Source organism: Peromyscus californicus, unplaced genomic scaffold (genome assembly GCF_007827085.1).
Source record: "Peromyscus californicus insignis strain IS unplaced genomic scaffold, ASM782708v3 Scaffold_5__1_contigs__length_169319896, whole genome shotgun sequence".
NCBI lineage: Eukaryota > Metazoa > Chordata > Mammalia > Rodentia > Cricetidae > Peromyscus > Peromyscus californicus.
Window position 1 is genome coordinate 109,382,883 of NW_026294573.1, and position 26,251 is coordinate 109,409,133.

The window sequence follows — 26,251 nt, forward strand, 5'->3', positions numbered from 1 at the left end:
CATTGATGGCAAATACTTTTCTACCATGTTGTCTAGTTGCACAAATTATTTTCCTCCTTTCTCCACGTATCCCCAAGAAGTCTTGTAAAATCATTCACACCTTTCCACTAAATTCTCTCTGCAGTCATTTACTACTCTCTGCTTTAATCATACACCGCATGGCTGAAGAATGCATGTGTCCCACCAACAGTGAATGATTTCCAGCTTGTCATTTAGCTCATACTAGGGTCTACATCAACTATTGATCAAATTTGATTAAATATCTGGTAGGTATATATGCCCTTAATTAGCCAAATGACGCCTAGGTGAAGTGACTGAGGCAATAGGGTTGTGCTTGGGTGTAAAAATACAACTCGGCATGTTCATTTCATAAGTACAGAGATTCTGGTTGATAATTTGCACTGTTTAACATTAATACCACTTGAAATTCTAAATGTTATATTTAAAATTATTGTATGCTTTACTTCTGCAATGAAATGAATCTGTAAACAAGATGGCTGTCACTCATACTTTCTGGTTATATATCACCTTTTTTCCTGTGCTCTGCGACATTGTCCCATAGTACCAGAGTTAATGTCTTTCTCTACTTACTGCCCTGATGATTCATTGACACTCTTGTGATGTACAAGCTAACGAGTATCTTCTATAAGCACCTACTTTGATTTCTATTGATGACTTGCCTGGAAACATTGTATAACCTTATTACAAGCTACATTATAAAGCAATAAGATTTAAAACAACATGATACCACCACACTGGAAAAACTTTTCACAGCTGTGCCAGTGAAAAGTCTTCCAGGTGACCCAAGTTCAATTCCCACACCAACATGGTAGAAGGAAAGAACTGGCTCTCACAAATTGTCTTCTGACCTCTACATGTGTCATGATACATGCCCATGGATGCAAGCACATTCACATACACTCATGCACACACACACACACACACACACACACACACACACACACACACACACACACATCACACACACAAAGAATGAGAGTCTAGTAATGAATCCAAACATATACAAACATCAATTATAGTTTGACAAAATTCCCAAGAATATGTGATAGAAAATAAAATTCCCTTCAATGATATTTCTATAAGCAATTAATACTCACATGGAAAGAAATAAAATTGGACTCAGTCAGTATGGGCCGGGAATAGATTCATGTGAGAGGAGAATTTTGAGTGTTGTGAAAACATTCCAGAAAACAAGAAAAGGGTTTTGTGACCTCAGTTTCTTCAAAAACACAAAACTGTCCTTGGAATATGTTTTTGTGCTCTTCCCAAGTATAGCAGATAGGAGTGAGGTTACTTTGGATTACTCATGGTTGCTTACTGTTGTTATTCAGTTAAATGTTTAAACTAACCTTTATATGCTTCTATGGCAAAAAAACAAAACAAAAAGAACAAAAAAAAAACACAAGTTTTTGCCACATGTAGCTTGTACTTGTGATTGTATACAGCTTGAACTCATGAAAACTTTACTCATGTGACCTTTCTTAACTCTCAGACTATAAATTGTCTGAGGCTCCAAATAAAGCTGGTTATTGCATGAGACTTTAGTCTTCCTCATTTTCTGGGCTCCATTTTCTCAGTTCCCACCACATCTAGAGCTGCAATAACAGTGTTAATAACTTTCAGATATCAACCTAAGATGGGCTAAAGAATTAAACATGATTCCTGCAACTATGAAATATCTAAATAAAAAATAGAGGGAAAAAACAGCACAACACTATTTTAGTCTAAATTCTTCAGATATGACCCCCAAAAGTCAGATCAAAGTAGAAAAATATTATAACAAATAAAATGTTTCTGTAAAGCAAAGGAAACAACAAATTAAAGAGACAGTGTAGGGACTGGGTAGAAATATTTCCAAGCCAATAAACTGATAACAAGTTAATATACAAACTATATAAAGAACCTGTTTACAGAAAGAAAACAATCTGATATAGAAACATGAAAAATCTGAAGGGTTTTAAAAAATGTTGCCGGGCGGTGGTGGCGCACGCCTTTAATCCCAGCACTCAGGAGGCAGAGGCAGGCAGATCTCTGTGAGTTCGAGGCCAACCTGGACTACCAAGTGAGTTCCAGGAAAGGCGCAAAGCTACACAGAGAAACCCTGTCTCGAAAAAAAAAAAAAAATGTTCAGATGAATCAAAAGAAGCTCAAATTCTCTAAATATTTTGGACGTACACATAAAATGACAGCAAAAATGCCACCTCAGGCTTACTAGAATGGATGAAAGAGAAGGCCCAATGGATGATGGTCAGGATATGAAGAAAAGGGGCCTCTTGAACAATGGTGGGAAACAGTTGTAAATACCTACAAAGGTTATGGAAGGGAGCGTGGAGTTTCTTCCAAAACCTGAAAATAAAACTTCTATGTGATCCAGCAATCCTGCCTCAGGGTGTCTCCTTGAAATAGCTGAAGTCAGTGTAAAGAGATATCCACCCTTCCATATTGATTGTATCACTACTCCCAATAGACAGTCATGGATCACCTAAGTCTCCATCAGTGGAAAAATGAATAATTGGCATGCAGTAGCTTATAGCAATAAAATTCAACCTAGATATAAATAACACAAGAAATTCTGTCACTTAATTTAACATGGATTGGATTATAGCATACCATGTTAAGTGCAATAAGCCAGTTAGAAGGATACATACGTTTGTGTTCTCATTGATACACAGAAATCTGAAACAGTGGAACCCACAGAAACTGGGCATGGGGAAATAAGGCTGATAGTAAAGGGGGAAATTAGCAAACAGACTTCAAGTTTATATAAAAAAGTTAATTTCTTTAGACCTATCATACATTATGTTTAATGTAGGTAATAATTGAGTACTGTTTATTTCAGTATCACTAAGAGAATGACTTTCAAATGTGTTCATGAAAAAAAATAAACTGTTAAAAGTAAAATCATGTTGTTCCTGAATAAATATATAAGAACACTTGAACATTTCATTGTAACAAATTTTAATAAAAATAGTAATCAAATTTAAATACAAACGCAATGCATAAATTGTGCCACCAACAAAAAAGTCTCATTCTTGATAAAAATGTCATTTCATCTTTAATTTTCCTTCTCAATTGTAATAAGCTAAACATGTCAAAGAAATCATTGACTGTTTCATGTTATGGAGGAAAATTATTTGGAGCTGACTCCAAGAGTTCCTGAGAACCCTTTTCATCTTCATCTTAAAATCCATGGGCTTATTAAAGTCGCATGCTCCAGTTTGGTCTCTCACATCCAGAAATGCTAATTCCCACTTCTGAATTTTAATCACCTGGATATATTTAAAACCATATTTTGATATCCAATGCATATGTTATTTATCTGAGCTTTGTGGTACACTAGTTTCAAAGGACAGATACCATTCAAATGAATGATGCTGAGGAGAAAGAAGCAAAAAGAAAGAAATATAGTTTTAAAAAATGGCAGAGGCAGGTGGATCTCTGTGAGTTTGAGGCCAGCCTGGGCTACTAAGTGAGTCCCAGGAAAGGCGCAAAGCTACACAGAGAAACCCTATCTCGAAAAACCAAAAAAAAAAAAAAAAAAAAAAGTCATCTTAGACTCCCAACTCAGGAATGTATTCTGCTCCTCGATCAACAACAGCATCAGAAAAATATATTACAGAATAAATAAAATAAACCACATGTAATAACTTAACACAAAAGAAAGAAACTCAGGCCTTTTCCTTAGTTGACATTTGGTGACAACACAGTGATGAGACTCTATTGTCGTGTGAGCAGAAAGCCTCCTCTGTCCCAAAGATCAAATATCACTTCAACTGCAGAGGGTTATGAAAGAAGAGTTCAGGGAAATAATACAGACAATTATTCTGTTAAAAGGTGCATAGAATATAAAATAAGACCCAGTGTATGTTGGAAACATGTTAGAACACTGAATTTTAAAGCCAATTTTTGATTGCTCAAGGAAACTTCTCTTTGCAGCAGATTGGGAACACTACAGAAAACTGCAGTTGATCAAAATGCAGAGTTGAGGGGCACAGTCCCAATGAATACTTCTACAAAACATACTGCAACCAAAGCTCAGAGAACTTTGCAGAAGAGGGGATTGAAAGACTGTAAGAAATAGAGGATCCAAGAGTTCCCTGTGACATTGCACCTTCTAGTAACATCAGATGATATGCCCTTTTAAAGTCTCACCCACATGACTGCCCAAACAGAAGCTAGAGAGGGATGACACCAATGGACATACCAAAGTGGACAGGCTAACGCTCAGGAGGCCTCAAGCCTTCACAAATAACTATAGACAACTGAGGGAAGTTGGGAGCAGGAGAGGAAATCTTCCCCAAGATAGAGCACACCAACTGCTTGTCCAGTAAAAAAGAGTTATGAAAACCTCCATACAGGTAATGTTATATGGACTAGACAGGCTACATTTAGGAATATATATGAATATACATATATGAATACAACAACAATTAGTTAAAAAAAAAAGAAGCCATGAATTTGAAGGAGAGGTAAGAGGTATATAGAAAGGTCTGGAGGGAAGAAAGAGAATGAAGAGATGTGATCATATTATAATCTGAAAAATAAAATAATAAAAAACGTAATTTAATACTTAAAATAAGTTGAAAGAGATTGAGAAAATATGACAAACAATTGAAGTAGATAGTGGGATAGTCAGTAAGTAAAGGCACTTGCCACCAGGGGCTTCAGGTTTTGATACCTGAAACCCATACAGTAGAAGAGAATTGACTCCTGCAAGTTGTCCTCTGACACTGTAGGCATGCAATGAACATGTGCACCCTCACACATACATGTGTACATATGTGTGTACACACACACTAACTAAATAAAGAAATGTAATTTTAATTGAAGTAATAGGTTAATGAGAGTGTTTTATAGAAGGTTAAGTTAAAGTTACTAAAATAAAAACCTTAAAAATAATATCATTAGTTCCTGAAAAAATGTTACATCTTAACACTACAACCATTTCTTGGGAAGAATATTTAGCTGTAACAAAAATTTATTTGGAATTTCAGTTTCTCTTCAGGCCAATTCTCTCCTACCACCTTCCTTTCTGGCCCCATCCCTTTGTCTCACCCACTATCATCCCAGGCAGTCTCTGCCTGGAAACTGACTGGCCATGCTGACTTTGGCATCAGAGAAGCAATTTTCACTGTCCTTCCAACACTTCAATTCCAATTTCTCAATCTCAAACTCAGCCTTGGTATAAACCACCTGCTATGGTCTCTCCTTCCTTTCTGCCCACATTCCAAAGGAACTAAACAGTTCTTCTCCTACATCCTTTATCCCTCACTCCATCCCTTTGTTCTACCCATCAATATCCAAGGTAATCTCTTCCTAGAAACCCACAGGCCACAGGCCACGTTGGCCAGGGGATCAGATCCTCATAGCAGACCTAGCTTCCCTCCCTCCCAAAGACCCTCTCAGCCCCTGCCCTTCTACCTGCTATGTATTCCAGCATGACAGCTCCTGGTACTAGAAACAAGTTTTATCTGTGACCCTCAGTGGTCAAACTTGGCAGGGACTCAGAAATACTTCCTACCAGGCAATGCACAGCCACCACAGACTTCTAAGAACCAGAGAGTGAAACAGAAGCCAAGGAACAGAAAACCCAGCCAACTAAGACAAAACAAGATATCAATCTCCAGAATTACAATCATCCCAAACCAAGATGCTCAGACACCAGCATAAAAGCAGTCTATAACAGCCAGGACTGTATGTCTCCAACCCTACTACAATAGGTCCTGAGAAATGAATATATCTGAAGTAGAAGACAAGACCTTCAAAAAAGCTATTATGAATATGACCAGGGAAATTTTTAAAAAATGAATAAATCCATTAGCAAAATATATTGAAAGAATAGAATGAATTGAAAAACAAACTGTTTAAGATATGAAAGTGCAAATGGAATCACTAAGTAAAAGCTAAATTGTGGGTAAAGTAGAAATAAAATTTTTTAAAACTCTAACAAGAATATCAGAGGCAAGCCTCACAAACAGAATATAATAGATGGGAAAGAGAATTAATGCATTGAAGGCAAGATAGAAGAAATAGGTAACTTGATCAAAAAAACAAAATCCAGGCACAAAATATGAAGCTCGAGGAACCCCGTGAAAGAAGAGGCAGAAAGATTGTAAGTTCCAGAGGGGATGGAAGCCACCAAGGAAACAAGGCAGGACCTATGCACTTACCAACTCACAGATACTGTGGCAGCATGCACAGGTCTGTGCCAGATGGGGACCCAGTGCTGAGAGGGAAAGGAGACAAACGCCCACATCCCCAGCCCAGGAGCTATCTCCACTTGATAACTGTTCACAAATGAAAAATTAGTTTCTCCGACAGTCTCACTGTGCATACAAACCCCATGCCCTGCAATGAATGGCCAACACAAAACAAACACAATGGTATTCTTGAAAGTTCTTTGTCTCACAATGTTTTTTGTCAGGGTTTTGTTTTGTTTCATTTTTTGCTATCTGTTTGTTTATTTGTTTGGTTGGTTGGTTTTCTTTTATTCCTTACCCTATAGGTCTTTTGCTTATATACTATGGTTTCCAGTTTTGTGTTTTTATGTGATTTCTGTATTTGCTAATATGTGTGTGTGTCTCTGTGTCTTTATGTGTTCCTTGTGCTTTTTCTTTGACTCTGTTTTTTGTTTATTTGTTTGTTTAGTCCTGTTCAGACTTATTTGATTTTATTTTTTCTAATTCATTTTTTCTTTGTTTTTTTTTTCTTTTTTAAAATATATGTTTGTTTTTTAATGAAAGAGAGATAAAAAGTGATGTGGATTGGAGTGGGTGGGTAGTTGGTGAGGATCTGAGAGAAGTTAGGGAGGGAAACCATAATGAGAATATTAGTATGGAAAAAGTCTATTTCCAATAAAAGAGCGTAAAAATAAAAAAAGGAAATCATACAAACAAAATAGTTTCAGTTTATATTATGTTTGTACTATTAAATTTGAATTAAGGTGAATGCAATACTACAAAGTAACTATTCACTGCCTGATAAAATGTTTGTTACCTGGACCACTGAAAGAAATGTAGGAAGACAGTGAGTGCAGTGGAATTCTTACTGCAGTAATTGTAGGTACAGAGAACTAGATTTGCATCTTTGAATTTATTGGGTGAGAATCCTGAAACTACAGACATAGATCTCCTCATTCACTCAGCTTCCACTACTCTAAGTGGAGGCCAATGCTGTTCTTTCCATAGTTGTGAGGGACTGCCGTGAGGGGTGAATGACAAGACAGTTTTAACACTGCTCTCTCTCTCTCTCTCTCTCTCTCTCTCTCTCTCTCTCTCTCTCTCTCTCTCTGTCTCTCTCAGGTAAAAATGTGCCATTTGTTCAATTAGTATTAATTCTTTCCTCTCTTCTCCTGCCATACTCAGAAGAATTTGATTTAAGGTCAAACAGCCTCGAGACTGGGAATACTTTCTATTTAACATGGATAAATGTTAAGAAAAGAGATACTTTATTTCATGTGATCCTTTGTCATCTAGAAATTTCTGATACCTCAAATACACAGTCTGATAGGTTATGAATTTCCATTCACTTCTTACTGAACAGTTGGGAAACTGCTCAGGTTTACCTGGGGTGATTTTTTTGTTGGAAAAAAAATTGCAAATCCCTGACATCCATCAGTGAATAAGAGATAAGGTGAGAAGCAGAAAGTACAGGCAAAAGCTTCCAAGTTTGCTCTTCACAAGTGGACATTAGGCAGTTGGCAGGGATTAACATAACAATTTATCTATTTCTTACTCCCAGTCAGGCAGCATCTGGTTTGTGGAGGAAGACTGAACATTTGTCTGCCTTTGCTACCCCCAACTGTTTTCACCATATGCATGCACAGAAATAGAGGAAAACTCTAAATCGAATTTAAAAGATGATGGATCATTAGGAGAAATAAGATATATTTTTCTCTCAGGAGTCAGGGTTAAAAGTAAGCAAATCTGTTTCCGGCATGAGTGACAAGGCGAGTAGGCTGCTGTAATAGTCCCACAGCCCCACCCATGGACCTTGTGACTTCCTGTGACTTGGGCTCTCCGCTCTTCCCAGACAATCACGAAGGGCAAGCTGTGACCCTTGTGCACCTTGTAACTCCATTTCACCTCTGCTACCTTCTAACCTATTGCAAAAGCCTGTGATTGGGAAAATATTGAAGGAAGAACAGGTAATCCCCCACAACACAAAGCATCAATGAAGGAGCCCTGTCTGCAGAGTGACAGTATCCTGGGCGGAACTGCTCCATCCTTCTCACCAGCAAATCATCCATGCAGCAGTTGATGAGTCAACACTGCAGATGACGCTGTTACAATGTGTGTTTTCATTAAACTAGTGCCCCAGAATCAATGATGTACTACTTGTTTTTCTTTTGCTGTAAAAAAAAAAAAAATACTATGACCAAAAGCAACCTAGAAGAGAATAGGTTTTATTCTACTTACAGTTCCAGAAGATACACCGACCAGCATGGCAGAGAAAACATGGACATAGGAGTGGGAAGCAGGATTGGAAGTCAAAAAGCGGAGACTATGAACACAGTGTGGGGCCAGACTATGACGCTTCAAAGCTCCCTTCAGTGTTGTTCTTCCTCTGACAACTCTCCCTCCACCTTCTACAACCTTTCCAAACACTGCTACCATTTGGGGACAAAGTGCTCAAACATGTAAGCCTAGGAGGATCACTTCTCACTGAAGCCAATACAATGAGTATATCGATCATTTAAGCAACAGTATAAATTGTATTTTAGGGACAGGAACGATGGCTAAGTTGTAAAGAGTACTTGCCTTCCTGCTCTTACACAAGACCCTGCCTTGGTTACTAACACCTACATTGGGCATCTTACAACTTCCTGTAACTCCAGCTCCAGGGTAACTCACAGCCTCTTCTGGCCTCTGCATTCACATGGTACACAGACATACATGCAGGCACACACCAACACACATTAAATAAATAGCATTTTGAATTGCCTTTTATATGTTTTTCTTTTACAGAAAACTATTTCTCACCAAAAAAGGTTCAGGGAAGAGACCATAATACAAAATATACAACATAAACATAGGTAACTAATCATTCCTCCATAAGGGATGGGTGTTTATGCTATCGTTATAATTCAAAGATGAATTTTTGGGGGAACACAATTCTTACACTGTTTCACATTTGTTCCTCATTTCAGACGGGTAATGATTGTTTATAAATATTAATTTACTAGTTTAATAAAGCATTAGTTTTAAAATCTAACTTATTTTTTACATCATTGCAGTTATATTATTCAGATCATATTTTCATAAAGTCTGAAATATATGTTTAAAGCTTGGTGTTATTACATGCACCTCTAATCCCAGCACTGGAGGGAAGGATGCAAGAAGATCCTGTCCTCTGGGCCATTCTGGAATACACAATGTAAATCCTAGCTCAAAACACAATGAAACGGAATTGAAAATGTGCCTACCACACCTGAATCTCTTTTTATTTCTAATTCTTATATTCATGTTTCCTCTTTTTAGCTCTCAGTTTGATTTTTCTAGTAGTTTTGTAAAATGATCAAGGACATACCTAATTAGTTTTCTGTCATCTTGACACAGCAGTGTCATCTGTAAAGAAGGAAGCTCAATTGAGAAAATGTCTCTGTATGATTGGCAAGTCTGGGGGGCATTTTCCTGATTAATGATTGATGTAGGGGGTTTCACCTGGCTATAGGCACTGCTACCCTTGGGCAGGTGGTCCTGAGCTGTATGAGAAAGCAGGTTGAGCAAGCCATGGAAAGCCTCATCCCTCCATGGTTTCTGCTATAGCTACTGCCTGCAGCATTTACATAAATTGTTCTAGTATTAATAAAAACTCAGGAGACAGTAATTGAGATTAAAAACTGGATAAATTCAAGGGACCGTGGGAGGTGTGACTGGCTGACCCTACTCTCCATCTTTTCTGATTCAAAATGCCCCAGAAATCTTCCTTCTCCCCTCCTTCTCTCTTCCTGTCCCTCTCTATTTGACTTTCTCAGTCCTCCAACATCTCTATGGCTAATCCAGGTCAATCAATGGCTGACTTCATCTTTGATTAAAGGTAGCTTTATTGGCATAGAGGTTTGGCAGCATGAACGATTCTCTCACAACAATTCCCCCTTTTGGTCTAAATAAAAAGGAAGGGCTTTAACTCTAACATAGTAAAACTATTACAGTTTGGTTATGCAGTTCTAACTGACTTATAAAACTGACAGATACCTTTTATCTGCTCAAACACAGAACAAAATATCTTCAGCTGATTTGTATACACTGCACATTCGATACTTGTGTTAGTGCAGATATGTATTACCTTTAAAAATTTGTGTGTGTGTGTGTATGTGTGTGTGTGTGTGTGTGTGTGTTTTAAAAGGACTAGACACCAAAAAAGACAAGTAGCCCAGGTGATCCAGCCTTTTAGAGTGCCTCTGTTGTAGTTTTCTCAAAATTCTATATCCAGAACAACTTCAAAGCTGCTAGCTGAGATGATCTAGCCTCCCAGACTATTCCAGCCAGGACTTCAGATAAGCTCTACACTTTCCCACCATGCAGAGACTAAACACAAATTAATACAGCTAGCACTCCCGGGACTTGAACATTATCCTAGTTTTCTCAGGGTCCCCTAAAGATGCCATCATACCCAGAGAATAGGAAGTAGTCTAGAGAACAGGATGTGTACATTCCCAAGATGTGGGATAACTTTTGATCATTTGGTGGGTTATGTGTTGTTGTTTAGAGGGGTTGGTTACAAGTTGTTACTTGTCATGGTCAAGGGAAAAAACTACACAAACTAGGTTGTATTAAGAAATCTCTTTCAAAAAAAGAGGGAGCTATAGAAATGATAGGATAAAAGGGTAGATTATTGAATCTACTTTTAAACTAATAAAAAATAAGCTACTAGCCTTAAATATTTTATATTGGTATGGATTTTGTAGATTGATACAAATTTAAATTTATTTCTATTATACTCTATCGTATGTTTCTATTTCTTTTTTAAAGTATTATACCTATGCAGCTCATTTAAAAATGTAATGTCAAGTTCTAGTCTTTGAAGACTATTTAGAATAATAAAGAAATATAGGTTAGTAGTTAGTCATCTAACAATCAAACTTACAGTCATGTTAGGTATGTTTTCAAGGTCGAACAGAGATATATTTTAAATAGATAGGTGGTGTTCAAACATTTCAGAGACCTACAGAATATGACATTTAAAATATTTTAATATCATAAGGGTTTTCATGACAATGAGACCTGTCTGCTCCTGGCAGCACCAATTTACTTCAAAGGAGGATGATGGACCTTGAAGAGCCTCCATGAGGTTCTTTCATTTGTGACAAGGTTAGCCACTGGGGAAAGGAACTGCCCTTGTCTCAGTTGCTGACAGAATGCTGTCCAAATTAGACAAGCAGGATACAAAAGAAGGCAACTGCCAAAATTTGCCAAGACAAAGTAGGACAGTCTTTCAAAATTCCTGCTTCACAGAAAAGTCTGTCAGATATTCTAGGCCTGTAGGCCAAGGTTGGATGCCACAATGTTGCAGAGCAACCTTGGGGTAACTGTCAAGGCAGACAGATTTCTCTGTCATTTTTTAGTTTTGAAAGTTGCTTGCTCCTTACTTCCTGTTTAATTAGGTAATATTATAGCCTTCTTGGGTCTCTGATAGGGTTGTAGATTAGTTATTTGTGGCTAGAAGTTTTCCTGTGTCCTGCCTGGCCCTGAGGACTTGCAGCAGCTAATAAAATAATTACTCAGAGGCTTATATTAATTATCAACTGTATGGCCTATGGCAGGCTTCTTGCCAGCTAGCATTTTCATCTTAAATTAACCCATTTCTATTAATCTATATGTTGCCATGTGGCCATGGCATTACTGATCTGCTGGCATCTTGTTGCTCCTTGGGTGGCAGGCTGGTGTCTCCTCCCACTCTCCATTCTCCTCTTACTATGTCTTTCCAGTTGGAATGTACTGTGCAACCCTATTCTGCCTCACCATTAACCAAATAGCTTTATTTATCAACCAATCACAGCAACATATATTCACAGTGTACAGAAAAGATATCCCACAGCAGTTATTTTAACAGTTTTCTGTGATTTTATTAGAAAGTAAATTAGGTACAAAACATCAGACTCATCAAGATAGAATAGATAATAAGAGAATTTCTCCATATTTGCCAAATACAAATGGACTGGACATTGCAAATGTAATTCTTACTTGATAATTGTTCTTATTGTATATAATTTTACTGTATATTGTATATAATTTACTGTTAAAACCTTTCCGTTTTTATTTAGACAAAGGGGGGGAATGTGGTATATTTGTACACTTGTGAGGATGTATTGTTGTGATTGGTGTAATAAATAGTTAAACAACCAGTAGCTAGGCAGGAGGTATAAGCGGGACTTTCAGGAAGAGAGAGAACTCCGGGAAGAAGAAAGTCAGAGTCACCAGAGAGACATAGAGGAAACAGGATAGACAGTACATAGATAAGGTGATAAGCTTCATGGTAGAATGTAGATTAATATAAATGGGTTAATTTAAGTTTTAAGAGCCAGTTGAGACAAGCCTAAGCTAAAGGCCAAGCTTTCATAGTTATTAAGACATCTCTGTGTCATTATTGATGAGCTGGCAGTCATAAAAGAAAAATCCAGCTTCACCTAACTTAAGGTTTTTGCCTCCCTCTATGATGGCCTGCTACTTGGAAATATAAGGTGAGACAAACCCTTTCCTCCCCAAGCTGCTTTAGGTCATGGGATTGATTACAGAAACAGAAAGCAAACTATGGTGTTGCTTATAATTTATTTTCTCTTCTTATTTTCTAGAAGAATAAATTCTATTTTTATCTTTATTGTTTCTTATTTTTAGTCTTTTCTTGTGTGAAGTATATTGTGTTTTGTTTTCACTGAAAATAAAAGTTTGTTCAGTTGCATTATGCAGTACCAATTCAAAAATGTACAATTGTGTCCTTTTACTTACTCAGTTCTGTTGTAATTTCTTCAAATATGACATTGATGTACACTCAATTCCAGATGTACTTATTCATTACTCAAAGGCACTTATACATGCCAGAATTGTTTTGCATTATTTAAATTCTGTATCTATTTCCTTCAGGAAGACACTGCATTATTTTTCTCAGTCTTTCATTTTTCTCCATATTCACAGCCTGGCCTTGTAACTTTAAGTTCTAGAGATAAAGTGTGTAGCCCTGCCCCTTGACTTTGAACTCAGCCACTGTATCAAAGGTGTTTAGCAGAAGTCAGGCATTCAAAGATTTGGTGTGACTGTACACTTTTCTTTCTACTGTCCATGAACATGAGCAGCTCATGGGACTGAGCTCGTTCTCATCCAGCTAGAAACATTTCTCAAATCTTCTAAGCACAAAAGTCTCACAAATTCTAAAACAGGGATGTGTTAGTGTTGCTTTGTTCTCTTTTATTTTTACTGGTTGGTTGGTTGGTTGGTTGGTTGGTTGATTTGGTTTGGTTTGGTTTGGTTTGGGCTCTGGTTTGCTTGTTTGTTTTGGTATTTTCACTTAAGAGTACACATGATGGCTTCTGGGATCAGTTTCTCAAGTACAGGATTAAACACCATCTTACATGGCAGCAGCTAGTAATGTTCTTTAGCTATTAAATTTGGAGAAGCCTGGTCACAATGAGATGACATTAGTTATTCAATAAATGTTAGTGTTGATATTTTATTTCTTTAGAAATTGATAACTAAAATTCAAGCTTGCTATAATCCAAACATAACATATTCATCTTTGGTCTTGGAATCCAGAATTAGGCACTGAAAAGCAATCGAAGCCACAGTGAAAATGGTGACCTATATGGTGAAATTGGAAAATGGTTAGCTACAACTAACAATCTAACTAGCCTGTGGAGTAGAGGCAGGTAATTTTGAGGAGAATTTAAAAGCATGTATTCATCATACTTTAGGCATTTAGTAGGAATTGAGAGAAAGAGTTTAATTCAGAAAGTAGCTTGCCAATTAGCAAACAAAGATGGAAGGGAATGCATTCAGGCCAGAGAATCTAGGAATGGACCGTGAAAAATTGTTTCTCACCAAAGTAGCTTTGGGGAACAGACCATATTTTTCTTGCTAGTTGGAAGGTTATGGACATAGGGCTTGGAAGGCAAAATGAAGGGCTAAGCTCTAAACACCTTTTGTTAGGAATTATATTGTATTCCTATGAAGGAATTAGAACAATGAGCAAGTAATAAATTCACTCAGCCACAAAAGATTCCAAAAGAATTAAAGGTATAGATCCACAGAACACTAAATTGTGCCTTGCCCCTATAATTGGTATAATAGAAAATGCTATTTGTTAGAAAGATTTGTAATTATATTTAGAGAAAAAAAATGCCCGTGTGGATTAAAAGAGACAAAGAGACCATTTACTACATAAAAATCTCTCTGGACTTCCAATATGCTACAAGTAGAAATCGGGCTGTGAAAATTACTCAGATCCCAGAGAAAAAAAAATGATTTTCTAATATTGTGACTCCAAAGGCACTAATTTACCTTGACAACTCAGTATACAAAAGCAGATCTCAGACATAATCAAGCTACCTACATACAGTATAGAGAAAGTGATTGGCTCATTTTTTTTTTTTCGGTAAAGAAATAAATAGCAAATGTTTCAGATAGTCTAGCCTGTCTGGTCTAATTAGTGTTGCCTTCCAAACATTAAAAACAAATGGTGTTTAGCTATCAATAGTAACTCTTAATGTTGCTCTTTTATCCATTCATCTTTTCACCTGAATTTGTTGCTCTTTCCATGGAGTACAAGTTCATGACTGACAGTGATCTACTGTATGGCTTGTTTTGAACTATAGGTAGTAAATAAGGGTGACAAAGCCAGTGATGTGAAATGCATTGTGAGGATTGGCTTGCTGTTGTGTATTTCTGATTTTACAAGTTCTGTCATGTCCCAGAGGACTAGACACATGCCAGCAGACCTGGACATTGATGGAAAGCCAGTCAAGTTCAACTCAAATTAGCCATCTTTCAGATCACATCCAGAGCCATTAAAAAGAATAATTTTATTGTAAAGAGGATGAATCATTAAGGCATTAAGTTATTTTTATTTGTTTTTCCTTTATAGTTTGTCTCCTGTGAAAATATCATGAATTTATCTTCCATAGTACTGATTAAAATTTGTCTTTATGATTCCGGAGAAGCTTATTAATTTTGCTTTGGATATCCCTTATGATTCTGAAATGTATTTGTTCTCCTATAATTTTTAATAAAATCCTTGCACATGCTCAAAGGTAGAACAAATAACACAATAAAAATAATATAATGAATCTCTATATACATCACCAAACTTCAACAATCAATTGCTGTTAAACATTGTCATCTCTACACCCAGTGTATTTCCCTTAATTTTCTGACTTCTTTTGGAACACATCCCAGGAATCACATCATTTCATCTTAAATATTCCAGGACATACTTCTAAAGATAAGCACTGCTTTGAAAGTCATAATTACCTTTTTATCATCTCTCTTTTAAATTGATAATAAAATCACCAAATACCTTCTCTATGTTTAAATATCTTACCTGTTCTTTAAAATAGTTTGCTAATAGTTTACTGAATTAGATTTCTAAGAACATCAATGTACGACCATGAATTTATATACTCTTAAATCTCTGAATATTGAAATAAAGTCAGTTAAGTAACGTTACATCTCACATAAATTTCACTAGTACATATTACTAATATGATTATTGAATTCATTTAAACATAATTACTTTATATGTACACAATTACACATGATGCACAGAGAGAGAGATGATCGATAGATAGATAGATTGATAATAGATAGATAAATAGATGGACAGATAGATATAGATGATGATAGATAGATTAGGTAGATAGATACTGCTGGATCAAAATAACCATAAGAGTCAAGTGTAGTGATGCAGTCTCATCACCCCAGCACTATGACAGTGCTATGACTTAAGACTATGACACTAGTGAGAGCAGGATATCGCATTTGAGGACATTCTGAGCTACACAGTGATACATAGTCTCAAGAAAACCAAACAGTAACATTTTAAACAAAATAAATACCAAGTGTAATAATCAATGATAGCAGCCTAAAATATTTCCTATGTACTTTGTCTTTAGAGCATGCAGTTTAATTACCTGGATTTAAAATATGTAAGTAGAGTCTTAGAAGGTAAGCCAATGTGACAAGAACAAAATGGGCATTATGTATTTTATATCTTTCTTTGTTGAGTGAATTTAAAACTTATACAAAAATTTAAAGTTCAAAAATGAAGGCAAGCACTATGAATGTAATGGAAGGGGAAGTTTTTCTAATAAAATCAAAGCCACAAACTCTATGTAATAAAAATAGAATTGACTACATGGAATGGGGGTCTTCTAGTCTCAGGATTCATACATTCATCACAGACAAATGCCCGTACCCAGTACAAATGCGTGTAATCTACATCGCCAACAAAGGGTGATATATTGAATGGAGAAAATTCACAAAATTAGCAGTACAAAAATATAAATGGAAAAAAATAACTTAATCAAGCCTGTCACAGAAGATGAAAGCACAAAGACTCATAGATCAATAACAAAATGCAAAGATGGACTGGTCAATCTATCAGGGAGATAATAATTACAATTATAAAGAAATTAAATTTCACGTCCACCATCATAAGAAAAAGTGTGAAAGATCAAGTTGTAACAAGACATTAAAGTATCAGAATTTCTCGTGCAAGGTTGGAAAATAAGGGACTGTTAAAATGAAAATCTTGCAGAGAAAAGGGCAGCAGGAAAGGCAGTCTGATTGAAGGGTCTTGTAATAGAAGAGTAAGCCAGAGCTCACCCTGAGCTCATCTCCACCAGGCGATAGTGGAAGATTTTTCTAGATCCAGGATGGAAGGAGACATAGGACCCTGGTTTTCCTAAATTGACCTTTTGCAAAGGAGAAATCAACCTCCTCTCCTTTCAGAAAAAGAAAGAGTGTCACAACCTTATCATGACATATTCACTGAAGTCAGCCCCCCACCCCACCCCCCCCATGGAAGAAAGGACACTTTTTTTTAAATCATATTCTTCAATACTACAGTTTCTCAATGATTGAAAATAAAAAAAAAAAACCTGACTTGGGTTGTAAAACTAGCAAGGGTCATTTAAAAACATTTCCCATTGTATTAGCCAGCGTTTTGTCACTGTAATGAAATACTTGAGATAATTTATAAAGAAAAAAAAAATTACTCATAGCCTTAGAGATTTTAGTGTATTCAGGCCATACCACCACTTTGGGACTTTGGTAAACAAAATTAATGACTACAACAAGCATCATGATGTAGAAAATCCAAGGAGATATAGAAGTCAGAAGCGGTTCTTACATCTATTTCTTATCTCTGTCTAGATCCCCACATAATTTCCTCTTCTTCCTTTAAAAATGAATAAAACAAAAAACGCAGATTTCTTAAAATTTTTTTTTTTTTTTTGGTTTTTCGAGACAGGGTTTCTCTGTGTAGCTTTGCGCCTTTCCTGGAACTCACTTGGTAGTCCAGGCTGGCCTCGAACTCACAGAGATCTGCCTGGCTCTGCCTCCCGAGTGCTGGGATTAAAGGCGTGTGCCACCACCGCCCGGCCTTAAAAATATTTTTTTAAGGAAGAAGTTGTGGTCCTCTAATCCAAGGATCCATGTCATAACCAGGGATCTAAGGACCTCCCATTCCTTCCATCTTCTAAATCTACATTAGCTTGTATTAGTTCCACCTGCTGTCTCTACATCAGCTTCTATTAAATGCCCTTAGAACAAGCATTGAATACATGGTGCTTTAGGTGATGTTTAATTTCTAAACTCTAGGATATCTCAACATGGCAAGGAAAGGATTTACAATAATGAGCTTTTGTAAATAAATGCAAGTTGTATAAGTAAAACTTACAAGTTTGTATTAATAAAGTAATGGATGAACCCTCTGCAGTTTAGCTTTTAAGATTCCTGAGATCATGGATAAGAGGGCTTATCTGCTCTAAAGAGCAAACCAAACTAATCCGCTATCCTACAATGAAGACCCATGCATGCCACAAGAATTTCTGATCACATTTAAGCAGAGAAAATGTTCCCAGGCTCCTTGAAATGATGAAGTTCAAATATAGTTCCACATTGATTTAGTCATGAAAAGTTTTTTCCTATACAACAGTCAAAATGTCAGTCTTTAGTGTACAAGTTTAATGCTAAAGACAGTGTATACTCTGTCTTTTGGTAAAACATACAGGAGAAAAGAAAAAGAGAAACCAAACGTTAAGAACTTTTGCTCCTGTTGGGGAATGTAGGAAATTGTCCTGAGTTCTCTGCAGAGCAGATGTATATAGAAAGCCCTCTCTAATGGAATCCTTCCTTGTTTGAGGAGATTCCCCAAACCCTAGCTCCTTTTTATTCTGTCTCCATGCAGAATATTTACTTGTTCCTTGCTGAAATGGGGTCTTTTCTTCATGGAAAGGCTTGTGTGGTTGCCTGCCAGGGGGTCAGCCAACATCAGACTTGATTCCTCTATCTCCAATCTTTGTGCTAATGGGAAAAATTATCTGCAGTTTTTGTTTTATTCATTTTTTAAAAGGGAAGTAGAAGAGGAAAATATGTAGGGACCTCGACAAAGATAAGAAATAGATGCAGAATCAGAATGCAAAGGAGACAGAAGTTCATCAGGTACTGAAGCGTATGTTAATTAGTTTTTAAATCACTTTTTGCTTTTTCTATAGCTGGGCCATAGAATATTTATCACCTCAAACATTGCTGTTTGAAACTGCTAATCAATCAATTAACCACTTCAAGGCTTTTAAGATGTTACCTAATAAAAAGGGGACTTTTCAGGAGACTGCCTCTTTATTCACTTATATTTACCACATACCAGTGATCATTCCAACATCTAGGGTACAGAGGTAAGCACTTGGAAAAACTGCTTTTAATTATTAATGAATAAACGTAGACTTCTGTCTGCAGGAAAAGAAGGAATCTAATTTCTGATCTCCATGACTCAATGAAAATAATATTTACAGGTAAAATAAAATAAGACAATATCTTACTAAGATGTTAAAGGTGTTTTCACCGTTTCAATTCCCAAATTTCATTGTGTATACGTTAAGCCAATGTTTCTCAACCTTCCTAATACCATGACCCTATTGTAGTGACCCCCCAACCATAAAATTGTTTCATTGTTACTTCTAACTGAAATTTTGTGACTATTATGAAAAATAATGTCAATATCTGATATGCAAGAGATCTGATATGCAACATGAAGGGGTAGGGACCCACAAGTTAAGAACTGCAGCTTACATAAAACTATTTCAAGATTCACTACCTCATTGTGGGAGGGGAATATATATATATATATATATCACAGTAGTAATCCCACAAAGCACAGAATACCAATCACTTCAAAAGCATAAGCCTGTAAAGTAGTCAAACCATCTTCGCTCTAATGCCAGCTCAGCCACAAATGAGCCTATATTAGGCAAGGTCCTGCAGAGCTGTCATTCCTTGGGTTTTATTCAATTTTTTTCATATAATATATTCTGATCTTGATTTTCCCCCACCAAATTCCTTCCAGAACCTTCCCACCTCCATACCCACCCAACTCCCCCCATTTAGAAAGCAAATAAACAAACAAGCAAACAACAAGAAGACTAGGATAAGAAAAAAAAAAACAAGAAACACAGACACACACAAAACCTCATTGATAAAAACAGAAAATCAGAAACCATGATATACAACCAAAAGACTATAAGACATGAATTGCTCAAACAAAAAATAGGAAACAACGAGTCCAGAAAAATTCCATTGAGTGTGTTGGCCATCCACTGTTGGGCAAAGGGTCTACCCTTAAGTGTGGTTAATATATCCAGTGAGATTCCATTGGAAAAAAAACTAATTTGTCCTTTGCAAGTGGGTATCAATTATAGATAGCTTCTTTGTTAGAGGCGGGAGCAGTTTTCATAGTTATTACCAATAGGCAAAAACAATTCTATAACCTACTTCATATTGAAAAATGGGCTAGTACATAATACATATTAGATATTCTATGTATTAGCTATGTGTGCTGTTTACCAATTTTACCATCTGCAGGATACCTAAAGGATATTTTATGCATTTAAAAAACAAAAGAGATTCCTCACAAGTAGTATAAATTCCACACCACCACCTTACCTCTCTAAACACTGTACTACTTAGTCTAGGTTTCAGTTGCTGCCACCCCAATGGACCTTGACAGTACTTAACCAGAAGTACCACATTGCCTACCAGATGCCTGCTTCAAATTATAAATCCGGTGTATGCTTACCCACAGGAGAAAGATTTATCATAGTTTCCTTTGGGATGTGGAACCTTAGACCACTAAAGCTATAGATACTTGACACTGTTATTTTCTCTCAAGAAAGCACAAATATAGGACACTGAATATTCTCATTTCCTTTCTATACCTCATCCTAGAATGTTTTTAAGTTACTGTGTGAGTGTGTGCTATAATATGTGGGTGGGGTACACACACACTACGGCACAAGTGGAATGTGAATTTCAGAAAACAATTTTCTAGAGTTGGTTTTCTCCTTTCACAAAAAGATTCCAGAATCAAACTCTGGTCATTAACTTTCTGCAGCAAGCACTTTTAACACATAAGAAATCTCTGAGAACCATCCTAGCATTCTAAACTTAAATTATGAACCATGATTAGAGAGTACTGAATTCTGGAATATAGCTTGAAATCTGGAATGGTAACACACCCAGTCCCCTGCCCCCACAAGCATTGTGCTTTTTCTTTTGTGAGGAATTGCTTTGTTGTTGTTTTTGTAAGTTGATTAGTATTGGGTACTAATAAGTGTAATCATTGTCAGTATTTGAAAGCATTAAGTGTTAAAGACAGAGTGTCTAAGATGAAGGAAGCCTGACAGAACTCAAAAACACTCATGAGAAACACTGAGAAGCATTGGATGACCTCTGTTGTAAACTTGCCAGGATTTGGAATACCCAAGTACACACACACATATCTGAGTGTGTCGATGGCAGAATTTTCAGAGATGTTCAAGTGAGGAAGAAAGACCATCCTGAACATGGATAATCATATCTTATGGTCTGAGGGCACAGACTGAATTCAAAGGATAAAGTGAATGGACACTGGACTTTGTTTCATGACTGTGATGTAGTGTGACCAGCCACCTCATGTTTATGCTGCCATACCTTCCACACAACTTTCCTCAGTTGTCCTAAAATGTCGAGTGAGGCTAAATTCAAAGGTAAGTTGTTGGTACAGTCAGTATAAAATTCAGTGTGTGGCATTGTTATTGTTCACTGCATTTGATCACGTTTAGAATGAAAATTCAAAACAGGAAAAAAAAAGTAATAAAAAAGTGAAGTTTTGAGCATTATGGGAAAACTGATGGGAATCACATCTGAGGAATAGGTATATGGGTAGACATCTCTCAACAGGTAAAGGAGGTGAAGATATTTATGCTCCACATAAACCACACTAAAAAGCAACCTCAGCAGAGAACTTCAATGACCATTTCTATAACACAGCCTGCTCTGTAGGTACTTGTCAGTGTCTTTCCAAAGCTGTTGTGGCGTTAATGTGAAATACTCTTCATCGACTTGTGTGTTTAAAATCTTATTTCTCAGCTGGTGCTTCAGTCTTGGAAGATTGTGGAACCTTTAAGATGTGACACACTTCATCAGAAGAAGTACTGCACTCAGAATGGGTCTTGACATTTTATAACCTGCCCCAAGTTCCTCCCTGCTTTCTGCTTCATGACTGTGAATACAATGATCCGCTGCCTCACACTTCTACTATCATGCTTTCCTCACTAAGACAGTCCTCTTTCTAAAAACTGTAAACCAAAATAAGTCATTGCTCCCTTAATTTGTTTCTTGCCAGGCATTTTGTCATAGAGATGAAAAATGAAAGTAATAACGCTAGCCGTGCTTGTCATTGCCCAATGAGCGCATGAGCAAAGTGGCTTGTTGGTAGGGATAGACTGATAGAGGTTACTCCCAGACTCCACAATATGGCCTTTGACTCCCCATGACTGAAATAGCTATAGATGCTACTGAGAGCCAAATCTGCAAGGAACAGAGACACATAATGAGCTTCTGATATTGCCTCATTCTTCAGGGTGACTAACCAGTGACCTAGTAGCAGGATGATTAAATCTACTATGGGCAGAAAAACATTTTGCCCTTATTGTAACAGATACTTGCTCTAGGTCTGAATTTCTTTTTCTTACACACAGTGCTTCTGCTCAAACGACTGTCTATAGAGTTAAAAATAATGCCTCAGCTGCCATCATATTCCACACAGCATTGGCTCTGTTAAAAAAAAAAAAAAAAAAAAAAAAAAAAAAAAAAAAAAAAAAAACCTCTCTTTGAAGCCAAAAAAGTACAGTAGTGGGTAAATGTTTATGGAACTCGCTCCTCTTACTGCATTCTTCATCACTGAAGCATCTGGCTTGATAGAATGTAGAATCGCCTTTTGAAGATACAGTTACAATAACAAGTAGTTGGCAATAACTTACAGGCCTGGGATGATATGCTTAAGAAGGCAGTACACACTCTATAAAAAAGTGTCCAATGTATGATGTTTCTTTTATAGTTGGGATTCATGGGTCTAGGACTAAAGAGATGAAAATTGGAATGGTACCACTCACCACAACCCCTAAATGCCCAAGGGCAAAATTTACATACAAGTATCAAGAAGTTTAAGAGATGTAAGGAAAAAGTATTGTTTCAAAGAAAAGAATGAAAACCAGTCAAGTGCTGGAGTAGAGTAAGCCTCTAGACAACATTTCTAAGCAACAACTTATCCCGCACACCCCCCATAGACTACACTAAAGCAATAAATATTTTGTTTTCAAATGAATAGACAGATATAAATGCCTAGAAACACATAACTTCTTGATGGTGCCATGGGTGGTCTATATCTATTATCTATTATTACTATCTTCCAAAGGTTACACATGATCAAGTTCTTTGCAGTGAATTAAAATCTGGCAAAACTTTCCATATAACTCTGTTTCTAGATAAAAGATTAACTTACTATGAAAACAAGTAGGACACAGATGCAATTTGAGAAAATTACTTTGGGGTAGATGTAGATGTGAATTTATTCCGTTGAGTAATATTTATCTGCTCTCAACTTTAAAACTGGACTGGATGCGGCTTGTCAGGTATGTAAACTCTAAAAGCAATTAAAAAGCATTAATATTTATTCCTCATGGTACTCTTCGGGGAATTGTATAGTAATCCTGCTGAGGCCATTTTCTTACCTAGAGGTTATTTATTTGTTTGATTTTTTTAATGGATGAACTTATGTAGCCTCAGGCTTTATAGCACTTTCATTTTATTAAAAGTCCATGAAAACGCTCAACACCCATGACAGCAGCATATGGTACCGTTCTGCTTTTGTGTTAAGAGATAATCTTTTACAAGCAACAGAAAGCCCACTTCAAAAAAAAACTAGTCACAAAAAATATAAATTGGTGAGATGATAGCTAAATTTATTAGCTTGACTAAATTATATGTATCAGAACATCACATCATACAATACCTAAAATATACACAATTATATTCAGTTAAGATGGATAAATGCATTAAAACTAATAACGGCATTCAGTGGTGTAGATAAGCAGAAAGCTGTCCAGCCTTTGTTTTGACTTCACTGAAGGGCAATACAATGTCAAAGACATAACTCTTCTCCATCACTTCACTTTAGCTTCAATAATGTTAACCTCACCTAAAATTGCCCTTCCTTATAACTATAATTTCAAGGGCTATATACTTTTTTCTCTACATCAGTAAGGAAAGAAAATTCACTTCCAGACCTTCCTAATCAGAAGATTACTTGTGATTAGACCACAGGAAACATTCTGTTAATGTTGTGAGACCAAACTGAAGTAAATATAATAAATCCCCACCCATGTTTAGAGATTGATGCCACAAACACATTACTTTACAAAATAACCACATACATTCATATTTTAAGATTTTCATATAATTTCATAGTACTAGAAACTGATAACTTTTAAGTATGTATGTGAATTATTGACTACAGAGTAGAAATCATTTCATCTCGACTTGTTTAAAATGTTCTCACATTACTCAGATGTCCATCTGGTTTGTGTGTTGAGCCGGTTTGCAGCTCATGCTTGCAAATGTGGAGGTCAAAGGTCCTCATTGAGTGTCTTTCTCCCATCTCTCTCTGCCTTATTTTTTGAGACAGGGCCTCTTACTGAACCTGGAGCTGAGCACATGGCTTGACTGGATGAACAGTGAATTTTCAGAATTTCTTCCTCTGCCTCTCCATGCTAGGATTTCCAGATGTGTTCTGTCAAACTTTGCTTTCTTACATATGTACCAATGATCTGAACTCAGCCCTTCACGCTTATACAGCAAACTCTTAACCCATTGAGCCATTTTGTCACCCCATTTCTTATCTGTCTATACATTTTTCTGTCCACTTAAAAAATCACACACACACACACACACACACACACACACACACACACACACACACACACACACCTGTGAATATAATGTCCTGCAAAGAAATTGAACTTCAAAATTTTAGAGGATACCATGATGTAAAATCTAAAGAAAACTCTCCTCAAAATAATTTAGTGGAATTTTTCCCATTACCATAAAAACACAGTAGAAAGAGCATACAAAGAAATGAAGGGAAATATTTTGTCACTTCTCTTCCTTTAAAATGACTGCTAGTAATTATAATACCAAAAAATAGCTATTTGGGGATGACCACTTTGCCTTGTATTTTATAGCAAACATAGCACTTCTTCTGAACTCAATCATAAGATCTTTCATAGAAATGTAAGGATCTAGAGAAAACTATCTGTGAAATATGTTTGCAAAAGAAATTAAAGCAATACATTAACTGCAGAGCTGAAACAATTCAATAGAAACCGAAGAGAAAGCAGCTGCACTCTTACGCGATTTTGTTCTGCTTTCGTATACCCATGTAGCAGTAAACATCAGAAGTATTTTTTCATCAACAAAATATTTTTATTGATTATTTGGTTATTTTACATAATATAACCTGACCATCTCGGCTTCCCAGTCCTCCCAGGTCCATGCCCCACCCTTGTGAACCCCCTACTTCCAAAAAAAAGGAGAAGAAAATGAAAAAAAATTATTCCAAGTCCAGTTTGTGTTGTCCGTATACTGACTGGAGCACGCTCAAACTCCCAGTGGCATGTTATTGATTTTATTTCCCATTCACATAACTTCCCTATTGCTCTTTCCCCTCCATTTCCTTCTACCTATGGTTTGTACAGGAACAACCCCAGGAAAGAGTGAAGTCAGAGGACAAAGAGAGTGTGAAGTGTTTTGTTTTGGTTTTCTTAAATCAATACTATTATTTTCTATGCTGCTTTTAAAGTCCTCCCTCATTGACACTACCCAAAGGCTGACTTTCCTTTTTGATACCACTTTTGTGTGATCTTTATCTGTTTGTTGTTGTTTGTTTGTAAACGTGTTTAGAAACTCATGTGTGTTCCTGGAATGCCCCCCCCCCCCCCCTCACTGCAGTCTTCCTCCTGGTGACTGTATAGATTTTCCCTTCATTCTCTGGCTCTGTGATATTTGTCCTAGAGGACAATTTATATCCTCTCCTGATTCATGACCTTAGCAGAAAGACTAAAATTTCTTTCTGGAAAAATCTCTCATGTTTTGGGTAAGCTCTTTTAGGTCAGTTTCTTTCACAACACATAGAGCCCCTGAAATTACTTAGCCATCAGGGACTAACACTTCCTTTATTGCTAGCTGAAGGAAACAGTCTGTATTTCTTGCCAACTTTCTTTACTTTTTCTTGCAAATCAGACTATTCCACCCATGTTTCCACTTCTAAATTATCCTGACAGATTACAGTCACCACACTCATACTTGACTTAAAATTCCCCTTATGAAGAAATGAGAATGCTCCTGTGTAAATCTCATTGCAGCAACATTACAAGGGCAAAATTTTACAGTTCAGCAAGCTCCTATTGAAAATCAGGATGGCAGGGCCTGGAGCGGTGGCTCAGTGGTTAAGAGCACTGGCTGATTTTCCAGAGGACCCAGGTTCAATTCCCAGCACCCACATGGCAGTTCATAACTGTTTATAACTCCAGTTCTAGGGGATCTGACACCTTCACCCAGACATACATGTAGGAAAAACCCCAATGCACATAAAATAAGAATAAATAAATCATAAAAAGTCATGTTTTAAAAAGAAAAAGAAGGAAAGA